The 21327-nt window shown below is 43.6% G+C and overlaps 20 non-coding genes across 20 annotated transcripts; all 20 read right to left on the bottom strand.

The window, feature by feature from the left end:
• Positions 1-4: 4 nt before the first annotated feature.
• Positions 5-77, bottom strand: TRNAT-UGU (transfer RNA threonine (anticodon UGU)). The gene has a single exon. It is a non-coding gene; the product is annotated as a tRNA-Thr (tRNA).
• Positions 78-1002: 925 nt separating this feature from the next.
• TRNAT-UGU (transfer RNA threonine (anticodon UGU)) lies at positions 1003-1075 on the bottom strand. The gene has a single exon. It is a non-coding gene; the product is annotated as a tRNA-Thr (tRNA).
• Positions 1076-2023: 948 nt separating this feature from the next.
• Positions 2024-2096, bottom strand: TRNAT-AGU (transfer RNA threonine (anticodon AGU)). Its single transcript has one exon. It is a non-coding gene; the product is annotated as a tRNA-Thr (tRNA).
• Positions 2097-2877: 781 nt separating this feature from the next.
• TRNAT-AGU (transfer RNA threonine (anticodon AGU)) lies at positions 2878-2950 on the bottom strand. Its single transcript has one exon. It is a non-coding gene; the product is annotated as a tRNA-Thr (tRNA).
• Positions 2951-6561: 3611 nt separating this feature from the next.
• On the bottom strand, positions 6562-6634 carry TRNAT-AGU (transfer RNA threonine (anticodon AGU)). The gene has a single exon. It is a non-coding gene; the product is annotated as a tRNA-Thr (tRNA).
• Positions 6635-7150: 516 nt separating this feature from the next.
• TRNAT-CGU (transfer RNA threonine (anticodon CGU)) lies at positions 7151-7223 on the bottom strand. Its single transcript has one exon. It is a non-coding gene; the product is annotated as a tRNA-Thr (tRNA).
• A 1090-nt stretch (positions 7224-8313) lies between these two features.
• TRNAT-AGU (transfer RNA threonine (anticodon AGU)) lies at positions 8314-8386 on the bottom strand. Its single transcript has one exon. It is a non-coding gene; the product is annotated as a tRNA-Thr (tRNA).
• Positions 8387-9565: 1179 nt separating this feature from the next.
• On the bottom strand, positions 9566-9638 carry TRNAT-CGU (transfer RNA threonine (anticodon CGU)). The gene has a single exon. It is a non-coding gene; the product is annotated as a tRNA-Thr (tRNA).
• A 690-nt stretch (positions 9639-10328) lies between these two features.
• TRNAT-UGU (transfer RNA threonine (anticodon UGU)) lies at positions 10329-10401 on the bottom strand. The gene has a single exon. It is a non-coding gene; the product is annotated as a tRNA-Thr (tRNA).
• A 389-nt stretch (positions 10402-10790) lies between these two features.
• TRNAT-CGU (transfer RNA threonine (anticodon CGU)) lies at positions 10791-10863 on the bottom strand. Its single transcript has one exon. It is a non-coding gene; the product is annotated as a tRNA-Thr (tRNA).
• Positions 10864-12175: 1312 nt separating this feature from the next.
• TRNAT-AGU (transfer RNA threonine (anticodon AGU)) lies at positions 12176-12248 on the bottom strand. The gene has a single exon. It is a non-coding gene; the product is annotated as a tRNA-Thr (tRNA).
• A 1223-nt stretch (positions 12249-13471) lies between these two features.
• On the bottom strand, positions 13472-13544 carry TRNAT-CGU (transfer RNA threonine (anticodon CGU)). The gene has a single exon. It is a non-coding gene; the product is annotated as a tRNA-Thr (tRNA).
• Positions 13545-14230: 686 nt separating this feature from the next.
• TRNAT-UGU (transfer RNA threonine (anticodon UGU)) lies at positions 14231-14303 on the bottom strand. The gene has a single exon. It is a non-coding gene; the product is annotated as a tRNA-Thr (tRNA).
• A 387-nt stretch (positions 14304-14690) lies between these two features.
• On the bottom strand, positions 14691-14763 carry TRNAT-CGU (transfer RNA threonine (anticodon CGU)). Its single transcript has one exon. It is a non-coding gene; the product is annotated as a tRNA-Thr (tRNA).
• A 728-nt stretch (positions 14764-15491) lies between these two features.
• On the bottom strand, positions 15492-15564 carry TRNAT-UGU (transfer RNA threonine (anticodon UGU)). Its single transcript has one exon. It is a non-coding gene; the product is annotated as a tRNA-Thr (tRNA).
• Positions 15565-16878: 1314 nt separating this feature from the next.
• TRNAT-AGU (transfer RNA threonine (anticodon AGU)) lies at positions 16879-16951 on the bottom strand. The gene has a single exon. It is a non-coding gene; the product is annotated as a tRNA-Thr (tRNA).
• Positions 16952-18465: 1514 nt separating this feature from the next.
• On the bottom strand, positions 18466-18538 carry TRNAT-CGU (transfer RNA threonine (anticodon CGU)). Its single transcript has one exon. It is a non-coding gene; the product is annotated as a tRNA-Thr (tRNA).
• Positions 18539-19231: 693 nt separating this feature from the next.
• On the bottom strand, positions 19232-19304 carry TRNAT-UGU (transfer RNA threonine (anticodon UGU)). Its single transcript has one exon. It is a non-coding gene; the product is annotated as a tRNA-Thr (tRNA).
• Positions 19305-19693: 389 nt separating this feature from the next.
• On the bottom strand, positions 19694-19766 carry TRNAT-CGU (transfer RNA threonine (anticodon CGU)). The gene has a single exon. It is a non-coding gene; the product is annotated as a tRNA-Thr (tRNA).
• Positions 19767-21082: 1316 nt separating this feature from the next.
• Positions 21083-21154, bottom strand: TRNAT-AGU (transfer RNA threonine (anticodon AGU)). Its single transcript has one exon. It is a non-coding gene; the product is annotated as a tRNA-Thr (tRNA).
• Positions 21155-21327: the final 173 nt, after the last annotated feature.

The raw sequence follows: 21327 nt of genomic DNA, 5'->3' as shown, positions 1-21327 counted from the left end.
AGTAAGGCCCCAGCGAGAATTGAACTCGCGACCCCTGGTTTACAAGACCAGTGCTCTAACCCCTGAGCTATGGAGCCTTGCCTGATGAGTGCCTCTCCGCGTAGCTTTTGAAGTCTCGCCAAACCTGTATGTGTTGGACGAGAAGCAACCAATTAGTTTACAAATCCATAGTGGAGACAAGCTGAGCAGTGCCACCTGTTGACAAATTTAAGTGGCAACTGATATCAGTGGCCGCACATTCTGAGTGGTTGATTAAATCAAGACAGCAATAAGTGACATAGGAAAGCCAAAACTATTTGTGAAAGTTAAAAAGTTTTGGATTTATAATAAAGCTGTCAATGGAAGCCCTTATTAATCATTGTCACCATTCATTTATTTTCCACTGCTGGATGAAGACCTCCCCAAGCCATGACTATCTGTCACGATCCTGTGATTTAATAATCCATCAAGCTCCTGCACAGAAGCTGATCTCATTGTTTTACCTTTCATGGACATCCTCTCAGAACTGTTCACTCCTTTGGCTGGCACTCTGTCGTAAGTCTCGACCACCATTACCAAGTCGCAAACAATTTTACACCTCTCCAAAAAAGCCAGATGCCAGTGGTGCAAAACTGCCAGTGGTAGAAAACGTAATTTGTCCTGATAAATACCAAAAAAACCTTTTGCCACAAACCTGGCCAACAGGCCACAGGAAGCCTTTAACAAATACACTGGTGATAAACTTCATTCACCGAGTGTTAAATTAAACATTTTTTAAATATCGTTGGCCTCTTGTGGGCCAGCCACTTGGCAGTATTTAAGTGGCTTGCTGACTCGAGACGCTACAAATCTGTGTGACTTCAGTGTGTCAATACGGATCTCCAGGACGTAAAACATCAACAAAAACCTAGTCGGGAACATTTGTTTCCAATGAATACGCTGACGACCGTTGGACGCGTTGCAAAGATTGCGTTAACATGTCCGGCAATTGAATAAAAAAGGTTAGATGATCAAAAAACACGAAGGCCCCAGCGAGAATTGAACTCGCGACCCCTGGTTTACAAGACCAGTGCTCTAACCACTGAGCTATGGAGCCACTCCTGTAACCGATGCTGCTAAATCATTATATAACAGCTGATGACAAACGCTGCACAATGCTGTGTAACTATGTAGTGCAGCCACACCCAGCATGTAAATGTGCACTGCGGACACGTCAGCAACCCGAACAGAATTTCTTTGTTGCCAATGTTTTGTTATGCTGACTCACCTGAAGGTTCACATATTTGCATACCTGTGAACCCATACGGTTTACCTGTATTCTTGTACAGGGAAATTGAGTTTTCAGGTCCATACGGTGTGCAGCCGTTTCAATCCAGGCAAAAAAATGAGTCTATTTGTGTTTTTCCCTTGTGTGTTGGATGAATTGAACGTTGAGATGTTAAGGGCATGAGGTGACCAATAATGTCCTGAATTGGTCTTTAATAAGGTGGGCACTGATAATGGGTTGACAGGTATGTTATTTAGGAAGTGAAAACTCCTAACTCGTCAGTCAAAGGAAGGTGACGTACCATCCTTTTACTGGACATCGATGAAAAAGAGCTTAATAGCAAATCGGATTCCTCCAGTAAAAATAAATATTGATTAATGTATAAAAGTTACCCATTTGCAGATTACATTAACACAAGTATTTGACACGGGTTAAGTGATTAGTGTAAATTTTAATGATGCTCTTGAATGACAAGATACAAAAATTGGCTGAAATATAGTTTAATGTAATTTTTGTAAAAAAATGAATTGCTAACAAAATTCATTAACCGTGTTTTAATGTGGGTCTCTAAAAAGTTCCCAACCAGAGGTTGATTGCGCAATCATTGTGCAGGAATCAGCCTACATATTTCAACCGCTTCATATCTCATACAAACGTATTCCTCTCCAGTAAAGCCAACGTAAACGTTTGCAGCCCACTAACAGATATTCGTTACACATAATAATAAAAGCAATATACATCTGAAATGTAACTTATTTTTAAATAAAAAAATATCTAAGGCTCCAGTGAGAATTGAACTCACGACCCCTGGTTTACTAGACCAGTGCTCTAACCACTGAGCTATGGAGCCACGTGATACGTATCGCTGCCCACACCCATTTATATGTGAATCGCGTTCACTACAAAACATTCAGTAGCGATGAAAATAAAATATACACGTTGAAAATCGTTAGAAAACTTCCGTAAAATGTTTAACATCGTTTTTTAACGTTGTGCTCAATCGTCTGGCGTCTTTGTGAACTGCACAGCACGCTACACAATGCACAAGACAGAATATTCCCCCGTATAACCAAAATACGTTTTGGGGCGAGTGCACACGTGGTGGTGGATGGCCAGCGCCGTGCCCGGCCGCCTTTGTCTCCCCAGTAGCGATTTTCACACACCGTCTCGGTACCGTCATTTGAGGCCGAGTCGACCTAGGGGAGGCCCAGGACCGGCGCAGATATTCGTCGCCGGTGTTGGCCAGGATTATATCGCACCACCAGTAACCACCGCGTTCCACCACGCACAGCACCAAAGACAAAGATCCCCCCTACAGCCTACACAGAGTCTTGGGGCAAAGTGCAGCGCCTATGAAGGCCGGGAACGACACACGAGGCGGTGGTGGGTCACCGACAAACAACGCGCGCCCTTGGCCGCATTTTTCTCCCTAGTGGCCAAGTCTACACACAGCACCACGTGCGACGCTTAATATTAAGAGGCCGATTCCACCGACGTCAGACCCAGGAACCAGTTTAAGATCATCGTCACTGTTGTTCCCTTCGTGAGAAAGGAATCGAACTCGAGTCGCTGGGTTCCTAAGTAATAATAATGGGGGAAAAAACATTCACGCAAATAACAAAAATATTTGTAGGCTCCAGTGAGAATTGAACTCACGACCCCTGGTTTACTAGACCAGTGCTCTAACCACTGAGCTATGGAGCCGCGGCACTACCGACGCACACGCGTACACACGTATGTAGTAGTACACGTGCGTAGTAGCACATGCGTGTGTATGTTTGACTGTTTGAGCCAGTGACAACTATTATACTGGTATGAACCTTCTGGTAACACCAGCCCACAGGGGATTATTGTGTCCGTCCGTCGTGCATCTAAAAATGGGAGGGGTGGGGCTGGGTGAGGAGGGGCTGGGTGGGGAGGGTGGGGCTGGTGGGGGGTGGGAGGGGTGGGGAGGGGCTGGTCACCCCGTGGTGCCCCTATAAAACTCAACGTTTAACCTACTCACGCCGGCTTGTGCCCGCCCTCACAGTCGGGCATATTTGCGGAATACACCACGCCGCCGCTGACCCTGGCCATTGACCGAGCAACCCAACGTTCCTACCAGCTCCCTCCGCAGGAATGTGTTAGTGTTAAGTCAAGAGGTGTGCTGACATGGTTGTAATGAATCTTTATTTGAAGTTTTCGTGACTGCAGGGATCCATACTCTTTGGTTATTTCGGTAAAGTCACGTAGGTATAAAATAAATTAAATCACGACGTTTCGGGCGCAGCAGTATAATACATCGGTATATGCATCGGAGTCGATTGGCTGGTGCTGTGTGGTGAGGTAAGGGGCCGTCCATAAATGACGTCACGCACCTAGGGGAGGGGGGGGGTCAGACATTTGTGACGATGTGTGACAAGGGGGGGGGGGGGTGAGAAATGTGACGTCACATCAAAATGCGCAACTTTCAATAAATATAGACAACACGTTCTACTTAATTAAATAGACTTCATAATAAATGTTTTCTCCTTCATCATCAGAGTGCAGCGGCACATTAAATACGCACCACAATGACAATAGTTTTAAGCGATTAGAAGCATGTTTTATTTTGGGGGTGGCAGAGCTTTATGACGTCATATTTGAGGGGGGTTGACTTTGTGACGTCGTGTGACGAGGTGGGGGGGGGTAAAAAATCGTCAAAAATCGCGTGACGTCATTTATGGACGGCCCCTAAAGTGTGGGTGCTCCCACCTCTTCCAAGATCTCAAGCCAGCATGGAGTAGTAGGCCAAATACTCTCGACACCTCCCTCTAGTGGAGGCCCTTCTGCCAACAGTGGTGTGAGCGAGTAATTTCACGGCTGCACCTTTATATTTACATCATAACCTAAGTGCTAATGGATCAGTCATAACAGCAATCGAAAAAGAATCAGCTGGTCACAGGAAAAACAATAACACAAAAATATTGGAAAATATATATTTTTTTAATTTGGGGAAGAATGTATATACAGTAATTGTGATCTAGATCTATAAATATATTCGTAGGTCAGTACATTACATACATTTCCGTTATACGGCAGTGTTAATGATGCTAATTATGTTAATTAAGTGTGATGGGTGCTCTTTGTTGATGAGTGCTTGTTGCACCACTAACCACGAGTTTAGTTTATGAATCTTTGCGCGTAACAGTTTTACGTGGCCCGTTGCCACATCTGCAATCCCAGATGAAAATGTTCCCATGACTTTTGTGCCCGCTCTTACCAAATAAGGGTCCATGCCGACATGGAGTCTGTGGCAGGGTGGCCCCATGTGTGTAGTATATCCTCTGGCTCAAACTACGACCACAGCACCCTGAATATGCCCCATCTCATCATACCTCGAAAGCTAAGCCCGGATTCGAGCCTGGTTATGTACATTTGCACAGGACATCTGTGACAACTGCACGTCTGTGAAAAAACAGCTTCATTGCTCACCGGATTCCTCCGGGATAAATAAAGATTCTGATTTTAATGTTGCGCTCCGAACTATAGCATTATGCCATTGGTTGCATTGTCAACCAAACATAGATTATATGCAACTTTAATAGTCTGATCTGGAAATGTATTCGACTATCAAAATGACCAAATTATCCAGAAAGTGCAGTCTTCGGCCTGGTTAGTTATCGGGTTGGGTGACCACCAGGGTGTTCCACGTGTTTACAGGCCACCAGGGTGTTCCACGTGTTTACAGGTCACCAGGATGTTCACGTGTTTACAGGTCACCAGGGTGTTCCACGTGTTTACAGGCCACCAGGGTGTTCCACGTGTTTACAGGTCACCAGGGTGTTCCACGTATTTACAGGCCACCAGGGTGTTCCACGTGTTTACAGGCCACCAGGGTGTTCCACGTGTTTACAGGTCACCAGGATGTTCCACGTGTTTACAGGTCACCAGGATGTTCCACGTGTTTACAGGCCACCAGGGTGTTCCACGTGTTTACAGGTCACCAGGATGTTCCACGTGTTTACAGGTCACCAGGGTGTTCCACGTGTTTACAGGTCACCAGAATGTTCCACGTGTTTACAGGCCACCAGGGTGTTCCACGTGTTTACAGGTCACCAGGGTGTTCACGTGTTTACATGCCACCAGGGTGCTCCACGTGTTTACAGGTCACCAGGGTGTTCCACGTGTTTACAGGCCACCAGGGTGTTCCACGTGTTTACAGGTCACCAGGGTGTTCCACGTGTTTACAGGCCACCAGGGTGTTCCACGTGTTTACAGGTCACCAGGGTGTTCCACGTGTTTACAGGTCACCAGGGTGTTCCACGTGTTTACAGGCAACCAGGATGTTCCACGTGTTTACAGGTCACCAGGGTGTTCCACGTGTTTACAGGTCACCATGGTGTTCCACGTGTTTACAGGTCACCAGGATGTTCCACGTGTTTACAGGTCACCAGGGTTTTCCACGTGTTTACAGGTCACCAGGGTGTTCACGTGTTTACAGGCAACCAGGGTGTTCCACGTGTTTACAGGTCACCAGGGTGTTCACGTGTTTACAGGCAACCAGGGTGTTCCACGTGTTTACAGGTCACCAGGGTGTTCCACGTGTTTACAGGTCACCAGGGTGTTCCACGTGTTTACAGGCAACCAGGGTGTTCCACGTGTTTACAGGCAACCAGGATGTTCACGTGTTTACAGGCAACCAGGATGTTCACGTGTTTACAGGCAACCAGGGTGTTCCACGTGTTTACAGGCAACCAGGATGTTCACGTGTTTACAGGCAACCAGGGTGTTCCACATGTTTACAGGCACGAGGCTGCAAGCGGCCAGCAGAAGGCAGTGTTGAGTGTCACCCCTTATTCGCATGGCTACTCTGGTTTTTCCTCCTCACATTCCGAAAAAAAACACTCATCATTGGAAACGTGCTCAGGACTCGCATGAAAAGTCTTGAGACTCAGGGGAGAGGTTTTATTGGGAAAGTAACGTACAGTACACTGTTATTTATGATAAACTGTGATGTTCTGCGCCAAATGCAAAAAAAAACAAAGTCTACAAATACAACAACCGCCTCCCTGCACTTCCTCTAATTCTCAGATCATTATCAATGCCTGAGCCAAGCGCCACACCAGCAGGAGGCCTGCTAAACCTGTTCCAGGAACACACTGAGCTGCATGACAACACGTACATATACAAAACAACCCCTTCTAAAAATCTTGCTCTGCTCAGCAATGAAGCATTATAAGTTAAGATAACCGTATTTATAGTGTTGGTGCTCATGGGTGGACATTTGGTGGTTTCAGAGTTTATTAGGAAATGTTCGTGGCCATAAGTAAAAACACAAAAAATAAAATATTTGTAGGCTCCAGTGAGAATTGAACTCACGACCCCTGGTTTACTAGACCAGTGCTCTAACCACTGAGCTATGGAGCCAGCTGAGGGGTCTGATATCCATAGGCATACAAGGATTCTATGTCTTGACCATTGGTACTTCAGGATCAAGAAAGGATTTCAGGATACGCTGCCAGGAAAATTATTCAGTACTATTTTCGAAGCGTTCAGAATATGGAAGTGAGTCCATTAATTTATTTGTGATGTTTCCATTTAAAAGTATGGCAAGTAAAATGCAACGTGGGTAAACATGAATAATAATCCCAATCATTAACACAAGTCCAGCACTCACATTAAGCCCCATTTTTAAATGAAATGTTGGAGAACGTTTCCATAAAAGACGCACACAACAGAGCAGAGCATCACAAGTGTAAAAGCTTTGAGTCATTCAATGGAGTAATTTTAACGTAATGAATTTATCCCCAAAACGTCATGTATTCACACTAAATGATAAATACTTGACAGTCCCTTTTGTTCTGAATTAGCTCTCGGTGTTCACAAACACCACATGGATAACGTCTAAAAAAGAACGATCGCCTTTTGTTAATATAAAGATTAAGGCCCCAGAGGGAATTGAACTCTCGACCCCTGGTTTACGAGACCAGTGCTCTAACCACTGAGCTATGGAGCCAGACGAAGTTTGCGGGTGAAATATCACTATTTAAAGTTGAGTGCGGGCGTATGCACGAACTCTGCTATGTTGAGACAGATGTTCCTTCATGACATATGACCTTGTAAAAGCTTATATTAATTGCAAACATCGCAAAGCCGAAGTTCCAAAAGTGTAACAAAAGTTATTGCGCCCCCTGCAGTTCTCAATGTGCCAAGGGCGCTCACGACGCAACTGCGTGACGAACATCCTAAAACACGTGGGAGCTCACAATTCGTCAACCTCACCGCACCAGGATGTGATCTTTTTTAAAAATTATTTTACCAGGTGAGGTCCCACTGAGCTTTTTAGCTCTTTTTCAGAAGCGACATGGCTATCACAAATGATAGCTCGACGAAGAGGCTTATCGTCACGTGGAAATGTATAGCAGCCAAATACTCTAAACGTGTGACGTTGATTTTAAATGTGGATGGCAAACCCGGAGTACCCTAAAAAAAGTCCACACGACCAGCGCGGAGAGAGACACGCAAACTCCAAGCAAACAGGCGTCAGGGTCGGAATCGAACCCACCACCTCCTGTAAACCAGGCGAGGTAGTTATCAAAGCCATCTGAGCAAAATATCAGCTTTTATAACTGATGACTGGGGAAGCCTGTAACAAACACACACCACATCGAACAGAAAGTAAGGCAACGTTCTAAAGAGTACATTTGACTGGCTTTATCCAATAAATATTGCCTGAGTTTTTCGTGCATGATATTTACACCAAACGCGCTTGGCTCCATGCCCCCGAGTATCATGAAAGTTCGCTGTCACTGACTGAAAGAGCTCCACGTACGTTGTTCCGGAGACTCATTTGGATCTTGGTGAACAATAAGAATGTAACTCTCAATCGCTGGTTTCGGATCTCCATGACTGAACCCGTCTTATGTTCCAAACCGTTCACAATGTAAATTTTGGTGGTTTAATCAGCAGACATTGCCCGGTGAGAATCACCATATGCTTCATAACACACTGCAGTTATCAATAGGTGTCAGTAGGTGCTCACAAACTGAAACTGTCACATCCAACTAAATAATGATAATACTGCAGTTTAATGATGCGTAAAATATAGGCTCCAGTGAGAATTGAACTCACGACCCCTGGTTTACTAGACCAGTGCTCTAACCACTGAGCTATGGAGCCAGTTAAAGCCCCTGTCACTAAAAGACACACGTGAAATGAAACAGGATTAAAGAAGGCTTGAGCATCAGCACACGTTGCCTGGTTAATTAGATCAATTGATGTTATGGTAACTCAGTTAAGGATTCTGCCCATGAACTTATATTTTACGTTGCCATATGTCTGGTAAAAAAAAGCCACGTTGGAAAGTGTACAACACATTCGAAAATGAAATCTTTGAGAAAGTTTCAAGAAAGAACCACACTTACACGCCGAAATCCACATTTCAAAATGTTACCAATGCAGGATGCAAACTGACTTAGAATCTCCAGTAAGAACTTAAGGGCCCCCAGGTTAGAAGACCAGCGCTTTGACTGCTGAGCAACAGAGCTATTCCCATTTAAATCTTAATGCAAGACCCATTCAGTGCTATTTTACGACGACACTAAACAACCAGGGGCGGTTTCTTCATTAGGGCGATTGGGCGACGCACCACCAATGTCATTGAACCACAGAGTCACGCTAGCTGTTACTGTGCCTCTGGATATAGTCCAATCAGCGTCATGTCACGTTCTGTGGAGTACCGCCTCTTTTTGGGCGATTTCACTCCGGCTGAGAATCGCCCCGAGTGGCCCCATAGACTTACATTCAAAGATGTTTTTTTTCGAACGGGTGGCGCTCCAATGCATTCTCTATGGCTTCCGGGAGGGCTCGCACTAACGTGCTTACGTCATCATACGTGCTTACGTCATCATACGTAAGCACGTTTCATCCAACAATATAATTTGTGGCCACCTAGTGGAATCTTTATAAAATAAACTTGAATGGTTTGTTTTAATAGTGAGTATAGAAACAAACAAGATGTATTGTAAGAGTCACTTTATTTTTCATTAATATTAAAGAAGTGAAGTTGCCTTTACATGCTTAAGCTGTTAATTTATCCATTGCATGGGTGGACCTTATCCTTATCAATCATCCAGACATTTGCCCCCCCTGAGAGATTTTGCAGGAGCCGCCACTGTTCACAACAAATGTATTTGGATGATATGAATACAGAAACATTTCAACATTAATTCAAGATGCTAGGGCCACCTTGGTCCCTGGTGAAATGAACAATGACTTGGTACGCCCGAACATGGGCCAACTTTGAAAACAAAGAACTTTTATATTCAATCACAGCCTGAAAAAGGTGTGAAATAAAAGAGGCTCCAGTGAGAATTGAACTCACGACCCCTGGTTTACGAAACCAGTGCTTTAACCCCTGAGCTATGGAGCCAGTTGGCTACAGTTTTATGCAAACCTCTTGAGATGAGAACACAATTGAGGAAACATATCACGATACCAAAAACCTGGCTCTCTGAGGAACTGGTGACCGATAAAACAACTATGTTATCGCAAACACACTTTGAAAGTTATTCAAACAAGTAAACTCCTAAGGGGCCGTACATAAATGACGTCACGCGATTTTGAACGATTTTTGGCCTTACCCCCGTCGTCACACGGCGGCACAAAAAGTCAGACCCCCCCCTCAAATATGACGTCACAAAGCTCTGCCCCCCCCTCCCCAAAAATTTAAAACATGCTTCAAATCGCTTTAAACTATTGTCATTGTAGTGCTTATTTAATGTGCCGCTGCACGCTGATGTTGTAGAAGAACACATTTATTAACAAGTCTATTTAATTAAGTAGAACTTGTTGTCTATGTTTAAATTTTAAAGTTGCGCATTTTTACGTGACGTCACATTTCTACCCCCCCTCCCCTCGTCACAAATGTCTGACCCCCCCCCCTGGGTGTGTGACGTAATTTATGGACGGCCCCTAAGTTAGTTGTTGCCCAAAACAATGCCACACCTGTACCAAGTCAGTGCTACCGTGCCCCCTGCTGTTTCTTATTAGCATTGCTAAAAACTTAAAAGAACAGCATCTCGATTTGTCAATATTGCTGAAGTAGGATGCAAAACTACGCAGGCCCCAGCGAGAATTGAACTCGCGACCCCTGGTTTACAAGACCAGTGCTCTAACCACTGAGCTATGGAGCCACTCCTTTTCTACACATGCAAATACATTATTAAAAAGCTCACGGAACCTGTTAATGCAGCATGGCACCAATGCCTCAACTGAGAAGTTAATTGCGATGTGGCCAAAAACGACAAATTGCGTCACACAGCTCCATGTAAACTTGACCATGTTCGCATATCATGACTTGGGAAGTTTTAATTTAAGCACGTATACATATGACACTTTTAAATAATAACTTTCGGGTGGCAATAATCTAGAAAAAACCTGCCACATTACTGCGAAACACTCGGTCCAATTTGCATCCCGGTTTCCTTAATCGTGACTCGGTGCTCTCCCACAGCAGAGGCCAATTTTGAAAACCAAGGGTTTTAATGTTTCACTCAATCTCTTTGAAGAATAAGCAAAAAGAAGGCCCCAGTGAGAATTGAACTCACGACCCCTGGTTTACGTAACCAGTGCTCTAACCCCTGAGCTATGGAGCCATCTGAGTGTGTTGTATCAACTTCTAAGGGAATAATCTAGATTTGAAGTTATCGTGACTGCAGGGATGCATACTCTTTGGGTCTTTCGGTAAAGTCACGTAGGTCTAAAAAAAAGTTAAAACCACGACGTTTCGATCGCAACACAAGCGACCGTCATCAGGTAAGAACAGATACAGCAGGGGAACTGATGACATCGGAGAAAGAGTTGATGCACCAAAGTTTACATCGGATTTTGAAGGAATGTCTAACTTATATCCCCAAATAAATGAGCTATACCAAATACGAATTCTGCAATGTTAAGGTAGATGCTCCTTCGTGACATATAACCTTGGAAAGCTTATATTAATTGCAAACATCGCAAAGCGGAAGTTCCAAAAGTGTAACAAACATTATTATTCCCCCTGCAGTTCTCAATGTGCCACGGGCGCTCACGACACAACTGCGTGGCGAACATCCTAAAACACGTGGGCGCTCACATTCGTCAACCTCACCGCACCAGGATGTGATATTTTTAAAACTATTTTACCAGGTAAGGTCCCACTGAGGTTTTTAGCTCTTTTCAGAAGCGACATGGCTATCACAAATGATAGCTCGACGAAGAGGCTTATCGTCACGTGGAAATGTATAGCAGCCAAATACTCTAAATGTGTGACGTTGATTTTAAATGTGGATGGCAAACCCGGAGTACCCTAAAAAAAGTCCACACGCCCACGCGGAGAGACACACGCAAACTCCAAGCAAACGGGCGTCAGGGTCGGAATCGAACCCACCATCTCCTGTAAACCAGGCGAGGTAGTAATCAAAGCCATCTGAGCAAAATATCAGCTTTTATAACTGATGACTGGGGAAGCTTGTAACAAACACACACACACACCGAACAGAAAGTAAGGCAACGTTTTAAAGAGTACATTTGACTGGCTTTATCCAAGAAATATTGCCTGAGTTTTTCGTGCATGATATTTACACCAAACGCGCTTGGCTCCATGCCCCCGAGTATCATGAAAGTTCGCTGTCACTGACTGAAAGAGCTCCACGTACGTTGTTCCGGAGACTCATTTGGATCTTGGTGAACAATAAGAATGTAACTCTCAATCGCTGGTTTCGGATCTCCATGACTGAACCCGTTTTATGTTCCAAACCGTTCACAATGTAAATTTTGGTGGTTTAATCAGCAGACATTGCCCGGTGAGAATCACCATATGCTTCATAACACAACGCAGTTATCAATAGGTGTCAGTAGGTGCTCACAAACTGAAACTGCCACATTCAACTAAATAATGATAATACTGCAGTTTAATGATGCATAAAATATAGGCTCCAGTGAGAATTGAACTCACGACCCCTGGTTTACTAGACCAGTGCTCTAACCACTGAGCTATGGAGCCAGTTAAAGCCCGTGTCACCAAAAGACACACGTGAATTTTAGGCCTGTCACTAATCAGGCAAAACACATGGTGTGAAATGAAACAGGATTAAAGAAGGCTTGAGCATCAGCACACGTTGCCTGGTTAATTAGATCAATTAATGTTATGGTAATTCAGTTAAGGATTCTGCCCATTAACTTATATTTTATGTTGTCATATGTCTTTTAAAAAAAAGCCACGTTGGCAAGTGCACAGCATATTCGAAAATTAAATATTTGAGAAAGTTTTAAGAAAGAACCACACTTACACGCCGACACCACATTTCAAAATGTTACCAATGCAGGATGTAAACTGACTTAGAATCTCCAGCAAGAACTGAAGGAACGACCCCCAGGTTACAAGACCAGCGCTTTGACTGCTGAGCAACAGAGCTATTCCCATTTAAATCTTAATGCAAGACCCATTCAGTGCTATTTTACGACGACACTTCACAACCAGGGGCGGTTTCTTCATTAGGGCGATTGGGCGACGCACCACCAATGTCATTGAACCACAGAGTCACGCTAGCTGTTACTGTGCCTCTGGATATAGTCCAATCAGCGTCATGTCACGTTCTGTGGAGTACCGCCTCTTTTTGGGCGATTTCACTCCGGCTGAGAATCGCCCCGAGTGGCCCCATAGACTTACTTTCAAAGATGTTTTTTTTCGAACGGGTGGCGCTCCAATGCATTCTCTATGGCTTCCGGGAGGGCTCGCACTAACGTGCTTACGTCATCATACGTGCTTACGTCATCATACGTAAGCACGTTTCATCCAACAATATAATTTGTGGCCACCTAGTGGAATCTTTATAAAATAAACTTGAGTGGTTTGTTTTAATAGTGAGTATAGAAACAAACAAGATGTATTGTAAGAGTCACATTATTTTTCATTAATATTAAAGAAGTGAAGTTGCCTTTACATGCTTAAGCTGTTAATTTATCCATTGCATGGGTGGACCTTATCCTTATCAATCATCCAGACATTTGCCCCCCCTGAGAGATTTTGCAGGAGCCGCCACTGTTCACAACAAATGTATTTGGATGATATGAATACAGAAACATTTCAACATTAATTCAAGATGCTAGGGCCACCTTGGTCCCTGGTGAAATGAACAATGACTTGGTACGCCCGAACATGGGCCAACTTTGAAAACAAAGAACTTTTATATTCAATCACAGCCTGAAAAAGGTGTGAAATAAAAGAGGCTCCAGTGAGAATTGAACTCACGACCCCTGGTTTACGAAACCAGTGCTCTAACCCCTGAGCTATGGAGCCAGTTGGCTACAGTTTTATGCAAACCTCTTGAGATGAGAACACAATTGAGGAAACATATCACGATACCAAAAACCTGGCTCTCTGAGAAACTGGTGACCGATAAAACAACTATGTTATCGCAAACACACTTTGAAAGTTATTCAAACAAGTAAACTCCTAAGGGGCCGTACATAAATGACGTCACGCGATTTTGAACGATTTTTGGCCTTACCCCCGTCGTCACACGGCGGCACAAAAAGTCAGACCCCCCCCTCAAATATGACGTCACAAAGCTCTGCCCCCCTCCCCAAAAAATAAAACATGCTTCAAATCGCTTTAAACAATTGTCATTGTAGTGCGTATTTAATGTGCCGCTGCACGCTGATGTTGTAGAAGAACACATTTATTAACAAGTCTATTTAATTAAGTAGAACGTGTTGTCTATATTTATTTAGAGTTGCGCATTTTTACGTGACGTCACATTTCTCCCCCCCTCCCTTGTCACAAATGTCTGACCCCCCCCCCCCCCTAGGTGCGTGACGTAATTTATGGACGGCCCCTAAGTTAGTTGTTGCCCAAAACAATGCCACACCTGTACCAAGTCAGTGCTACCGTGCCCCCTGCTGTTTCTTATTAGCATTGCTAAAAACTTAAAAGAACAGCCTCTCGATTTGTCAATATTGCCGAAGCAGGATGCAAAACTACACAGGCCCCAGCGAGAATTGAACTCGCGACCCCTGGTTTACAAGACCAGTGCTCTAACCACTGAGCTATGGAGCCACTCATTTGCTCACCTGCAATCCATTATTAAAAAGCTCACAAAACCTGTTAATGCAAAATGGCACCAATGCCTCAACTGAAAAGTTAATTGCGATGTGGCCCAAAACGACAAATTGCGTAACACAGCTTCATGTAAACTTGACCATGTTCGCATCTCATGACTTGGGAAGTTTGAATTTAAGCACGTACACATATGACACTTTTAAATAATAACTTTCGGTTGGCAATAATCTAGAAAAAACTTCCACATTACTGCTAAATACTAGGTCCACATTGCATCCCGGTTTCCTTAATCGTGACTCGGTGCTCTTCCCACAGCATAGGCCAATTTTGAAAACCAAGGGCTTTAATGTTTCACTCAGTCTCTAGGAAGAATAAGCAAAACGCAGGCCCCAGTGAGAATTGAACTCACGACCCCTGGTTCACGAAACCAGTGCTCTAACCCCTGAGCTATGGAGCCATCTGAGTGTGTTGTTGTATCAACTTCTAAGGGAATGCCGAGCTAATATCCCAGAAAAAATGAGCTGTCCCATATAAGCAAGAACATGGCCCTCTGAAGAACTGGTGAACTATGAAAAAATGCTTTAACACATGCCCACATTGGAAAATCCATTAAAATAAAACAAGAAAACTAAGTGATGTGCATTATAAAACAACGCCACGCTTACACCGAACGTTATTGGCGTGCCCCCTGCTGCCATAAATCAGTAGCAGGTGCTCACACTCGTGCTCAGATCTTAAAAGTACGAATGTAGAACTTCTTTAATACCATATGTAGCCGACCGCGCTGATCGTCGGTACGGGGGAAGGACAACAAACTAAACACAACAAGTAGTACATTTGAAAACGTTACCAATGCAGGATGTAAACCGACTTATAATCTCCAGCAAGAACTGAAGGAACGACCCCCAGGTTACAAGACCAGCGCTTTGACTGTTGAGCAACAGAGCTATTCCCATTGAAAACTTAATGCAAGACCCATTCAGTGCTATTTTCCGACGACACTTCACAACAAATGTATTTGGATGATATGAATCCAGAAACATTTCAACATTAATTCAAGATGCTAGAGCCACCTTGGTCCCTGGTGAAATGAACAATGACTTGGTCAGCTCGAACATGGGCCAACTTTGAAAACAAAAGAACTTTTATTTTCAATCACAGCCTGAAAAAGGTGTGAAATAAAAGAGGCCCCAGTGAGAATTGAACTCACGACCCCTGGTTTACAAAACCAGTGATCTAACCCCTGAGCTATGGAGCCATCTGAGTGTGGAATTGTATCAACTTCTAAGGGAATAATCTAGATTTGAAGTCATCGTGACTGCAGGGATGCATACTCTTTGGTTCTTTCGGTAAAGTCACGTAGGTCTAAAACAAATTTAACCACGATGTTTTGATCGCAACACAAGCGACCGTCATCAGGTGGAACAGATACAGCAGGGGAACTGATGACATAGGAGAAAGAGCCGATGCACCAAAGTTTACATCGGATTTTGAAGGAATGTCTAACTTATATCCCCAAAAAAATGAGCTAAACCAAATACGAATTCTGATATGTTAAGGTAGATGCTCCTTCGTTACATATAACCTTGGAAAGCTTATATTAATTGCAAACATCGCAAAGCCTAAGTTTCAAAAGTGTAACATAAGTTATTGCGCCCCCTGCAGTTCTCAATGTGCCACGGGCGCTCACGACGCAACTGCGTGGCGAACATCCTAAAACACGTGGGAGCTCACAATTCGTCAACCTCACCGCACCAGGATGTGATATTTTTAAAACTATTTTACCAGGTAAGGTCCCACTGAGCTTTTTAGCTCTTTTTCAGAAGCGACATGGCTATCACAAATGATAGCTCGACGAAGAGGCTTATCGTCACGTGGAAATGTATAGCAGCCAAATATTTTAAATGTGTGACGTTGATTTTAAATGTGGATGGCAAACCCGGAGTACCCTAAAAAAAGTCTACACGACCACGCGGAGAGAGACACGCAAACTCCAAGCAAACGGGCGTCAGGGTCGGAATCGAACCCACCATCTCCTGTAAACCAGGCGAGGTAGTTTACAAAAGCCATCTGAGCAAAATATCAGCTTTTATAACTGATGACTGGGGAAGCTTGTAACAAACACACACCACATCGAACAGAAAGTAAGGCAACGTTTTAAAGAGTACACTTGACTGGCTTTATCCAATAAATATTGCCTGAGTTTTTCGTGCATGATATTTACACCAAACGCGCTTGGCTCCATGCCCCCGAGTATCATGAAAGTTCGCTGTCACTGACTGAAAGAGCTCCACGTACATTGTTCCGGAGACTTATTTGGATCTTGGTGAACAATAAGAATGTAACTCTCAATCGCTGGTTTCGGATCTCCGTGACTGAACCCGTTTTATGTTCCAAACCGTTCACAATGTAAATTTTGGTGGTTTAATCAGCAGACATTGCCCGGTGAGAATCACCATATGCTTCATAACACACTGCAGTTATCAATAGGTGTCAGTAGGTGCTCACAAACTGAAACTGTCACATTCAACTAAATAATGATAATACTGCAGTTTAATGATGCATAAAATATAGGCTCCAGTGAGAATTGAACTCACGACCCCTGGTTTACTAGACCAGTGCTCTAACCACTGAGCTATGGAGCCAGTTAAAGCCCCTGTCACCAAAAGACACACGTGAAATGAAACAGGATTAAAGAAGGCTTGAGCATCAGCACACGTTGCCTGGTTAATTAGATCAATTAATGTTATGGTAACTCAGTTAAGGATGCTGCCCATAAACTTATATTTTATGTTGTCATATGTCTTTAAAAAAAAAGCCACGTTGGCAAGTGCACAGCATATTCGAAAATTAAATATTTGAGAAAGTTTTAAGAAAGAACCACACTTACACGCCGACAACACATTTCAAAATGTTACCAATGCAGGCTGTAAACTGACTTAGAATCTCCAGCAAGAACTGAAGGAACGACCCCCAGGTTACAAGACCAGCGCTTTGACTGCTGAGCAACAGAGCTATTCCCATTTAAATCTTAATGCAAGACCCATTCAGTGCTATTTTACGACGACACTTCACAACCAGGGGCGGTTTCTTCATTAGGGCGATTGGGCGACGCACCACCAATGTCATTGAACCACAGAGTCACGCTAGCTGTTACTGTGCCTCTGGATATAGTCCAATCAGCGTCATGTCACGTTCTGTGGAGTACTGCCTCTTTTTGGGCGATTTCACTCCGGCTGAGAATCGCCCCGAGTGGCCCCATAGACTTACTTTCAAAGATGTTTTTTTTTCGAACGGGTGGCGCTCCAATGCATTCTCTTTGGCTTCCGGGAGGGCTCGCACTAACGTGCTTACGTCATCATACGTGCTTACGTCATCATACGTAAGCACGTTTCATCCAACAATATAATTTGTGGCCACCTAGTGGAATCTTTATAAAATAAACTTGAGTGGTTTGTTTTAATAGTGAGTATAGAAACAAACAAGATGTATTGTAAGAGTCACTTTATTTTTCATTAATATTAAAGAAGTGAAGTTGCCTTTACATGCTTAAGCTGTTAATTTATCCATTGCATGGGTGGACCTTATCCTTATCAATCATCCAGACATTTGCCCCCCCTGAGAGATTTTGCAGGAGCCGCCACTGTTCACAACAAATGTATTTGGATGATATGAATACAGAAACATTTCAACATTAATTCAAGATGCTAGGGCCACCTTGGTCCCTGGTGAAATGAACAATGACTTGGTACGCCCGAACATGGGCCAACTTTGAAAACAAGAACTTTTATTTTCAATCACAGCCTGAAAAAGGTGTGAAATAAAAGAGGCCCCAGTGAGAATTGAACTCACGACCCCTGGTTTATGAAACCAGTGCGCTAACCCCTGAGCTATGGAGCAAGTTGGCTACAGTTTTATGCAAACCTCTTGAGATGAGAACACAATTGAGGAAACATATCACGATACCAAAAACCTGGCTCTCTGAGAAACTGGTGACCGATAAAACAACTATGTTATCGCAAACACACTTTAAAAGTTATTCAAACAAGTAAACTCCTGGTGAAATGAACAATGACTTGGTACGCCCGAACATGGGCCAACTTTGAAAACAAATAACTTTTATTTTCAATCACAGCCTGAAAAAGGTGTGAAATAAAAGAGGCCCCAGTGAGAATTGAACTCATGACCCCTGGTTTACGAAACCAGTGCTCTAACCCCTGAGCTATGGAGCCAGTTGGCTACAGTTTCATGCAAACCTCTTGAGATGAGAACACAATTGAGGAAACATATCACGATACCAAAAACCTGGCTCTCTGAGGAACTGGTGACCGATAAAACAACTATGTTATCGCAAACACACTTTAAAAGTTATTCAAACAAGTAAACTCCTAAGGGGCCGTACATAAATGACGTCACGCGATTTTGGACGATTTTTGGCCTTCCCCCCGTCGTCACACGGCGGCACAAAAAGTCAGACCCCCCCCCCCTCAAATATGACGTCACAAAGCTCTGCCCCCACCTCCCCAAAAATTTAAAACATGCTTCAAATCGCTTTAAACTATTGTCATTGTAGTGCGTATTTAATGTGCCGCTGCACGCTGATGTTGTAGAAGAACACATTTATTAACAAGTCTATTTAATTAAGTAGAACTTGTTGTCTATGTTTAAATTTTAAAGTTGCGCATTTTTACGTGACGTCACATTTCTACCCCCCCTCCCCTCGTCACAAATGTCTGACCCCCCCCCCTGGGTGTGTGACGTAATTTATGGACGGCCCCTAAGTTAGTTGTTGCCCAAAACAATGCCACACCTGTACCAAGTCAGTGCTACCGTGCCCCCTGCTGTTTCTTATTAGCATTGCTAAAAACTTAAAAGAACAGCATCTCGATTTGTCAATATTGCTGAAGTAGGATGCAAAACTACGCAGGCCCCAGCGAGAATTGAACTCGCGACCCCTGGTTTACAAGACCAGTGCTCTAACCACTGAGCTATGGAGCCACTCCTTTTCTACACCTGCAAATACATTATTAAAAAGCTCACGGAACCTGTTAATGCAACATGGCACCAATGCCTCAACTGAGAAGTTAATTGCGATGTGGACAAAAACGACAAATTGCGTCACACAGCTCCATGTAAACTTGACCATGTTCGCATCTCATGACTTGGGAAGTTTTAATTTAAGCACGTACACATATGACACTTTTAAATAATAACTTTCGGGTGGCAATAATCTAGAAAAAACTTGCCACATTACTGCGAAACACTCGGTCCAATTTGCATCCCGGTTTCCTTAATCGTGACTCAGTGCTCTCCCACAGCAGAGGCCAATTTTGAAAACCAAGGGTTTTAATGTTTCACTCAATCTCTTTGAAGAATAAGCAAAAAGAAGGCCCCAGCGAGAATTGAACTCACGACCCCTGGTTTACGAAACCAGTGCTCTAACCCCTGAGCTATGGAGCCATCTGAGTGTGTTCTATCAACTTCTAAGGGAATAATCTAGATTTGAAGTTATCGTGACTGCAGGGATGCATACTCTTTGGGTCTTTCGGTAAAGTCACGTAGGTCTAAAAAAAAGTTAAAACCACGACGTTTCGATCGCAACACAAGCGACCGTCATCAGGTAAGAACAGATACAGCAGGGGAACTGATGACATCGGAGAAAGAGTTGATGCACCAAAGTTTACATCGGATTTTGAAGGAATGTCTAACTTATATCCCCAAATAAATGAGCTATACCAAATACGAATTCTGCAATGTTAAGGTAGATGCTCCTTCGTGACATATAACCTTGGAAAGCTTATATTAATTGCAAACATCGCAAAGCGGAAGTTCCAAAAGTGTAACAAACATTATTATTCCCCCTGCAGTTCTCAATGTGCCACGGGCGCTCACGACACAACTGCGTGGCGAACATCCTAAAACACGTGGGCGCTCACATTCGTCAACCTCACCGCACCAGGATGTGATATTTTTAAAACTATTTTACCAGGTAAGGTCCCACTGAGCTTTTTAGCTCTTTTCAGAAGCGACATGGCTATCACAAATGATAGCTCGACGAAGAGGCTTATCGTCACGTGGAAATGTATAGCAGCCAAATACTCTAAATGTGTGACGTTGATTTTAAATGTGGATGGCACACCCGGAGTACCCTAAAAAAAGTCCACACGCCCACGCGGAGAGACACACGCAAACTCCAAGCAAACGGGCGTCAGGGTCGGAATCGAATCCACCATCTCCTGTAAACCAGGCGAGGTAGTTATCAAAGCCATCTGAGCAAAATATCAGCTTTTATAACTGATGACTGGGGAAGCTTGTAATAAACACACACCACATCGAACAGAAAGTAAGGCAACGTTTTAAAGAGTACATTTGACTGGCTTTATCCAATAAATATTGCCTGAGTTTTTCGTGCATGATATTTACACCAAACGCGCTTGGCTCCATGCCCCCGAGTATCATGAAAGTTCGCTGTCACTGACTGAAAGAGCTCCACGTACATTGTTCCGGAGACTTATTTGGATCTTGGTGAACAATAAGAATGTAACTCTCAATCGCTGGTTTCGGATCTCCGTGACTGAACCCGTTTTATGTTCCAAACCGTTCACAATGTAAATTTTGGTGGTTTAATCAGCAGACATTGCCCGGTGAGAATCACCATATGCTTCATAACACATTGCAGTTATCAATAGGTGTCAGTAGGTGCTCACACTCTGGAACTGTCACATATTCAACTAAATAATACTAATAATACTGCAGTTTAATGATGCATAAAAGAAAGGCTCCATGAGAATTGAACTCACGACCCCTGGTTTACTAGACCAGTGCTCTAACCACTGAGCTATGGAGCCAGTTAAAGCCCCTGTCACCAAAAGACACACGTGAAATGAAACAGGATTAAAGAAGGCTTGAGCATCAGCACACGTTGCCTGTTTAATTAGATCAATTAATGTTATGGTAACTCAGTTAAGGATTCTGCCCATGAACTTATATTTTACGTTGCCATATGTCTGGTAAAAAAAGC

The sequence above is a fragment of the Lethenteron reissneri genome, chromosome 11 (genome assembly GCF_015708825.2).
Source record: "Lethenteron reissneri isolate LAM-NWPU_2019-01 chromosome 11, ASM1570882v1, whole genome shotgun sequence".
Classification (NCBI taxonomy): Eukaryota; Metazoa; Chordata; class Hyperoartia; order Petromyzontiformes; family Petromyzontidae; genus Lethenteron; species Lethenteron reissneri.
This window is presented reverse-complemented; position numbering and strand designations above follow the sequence as displayed.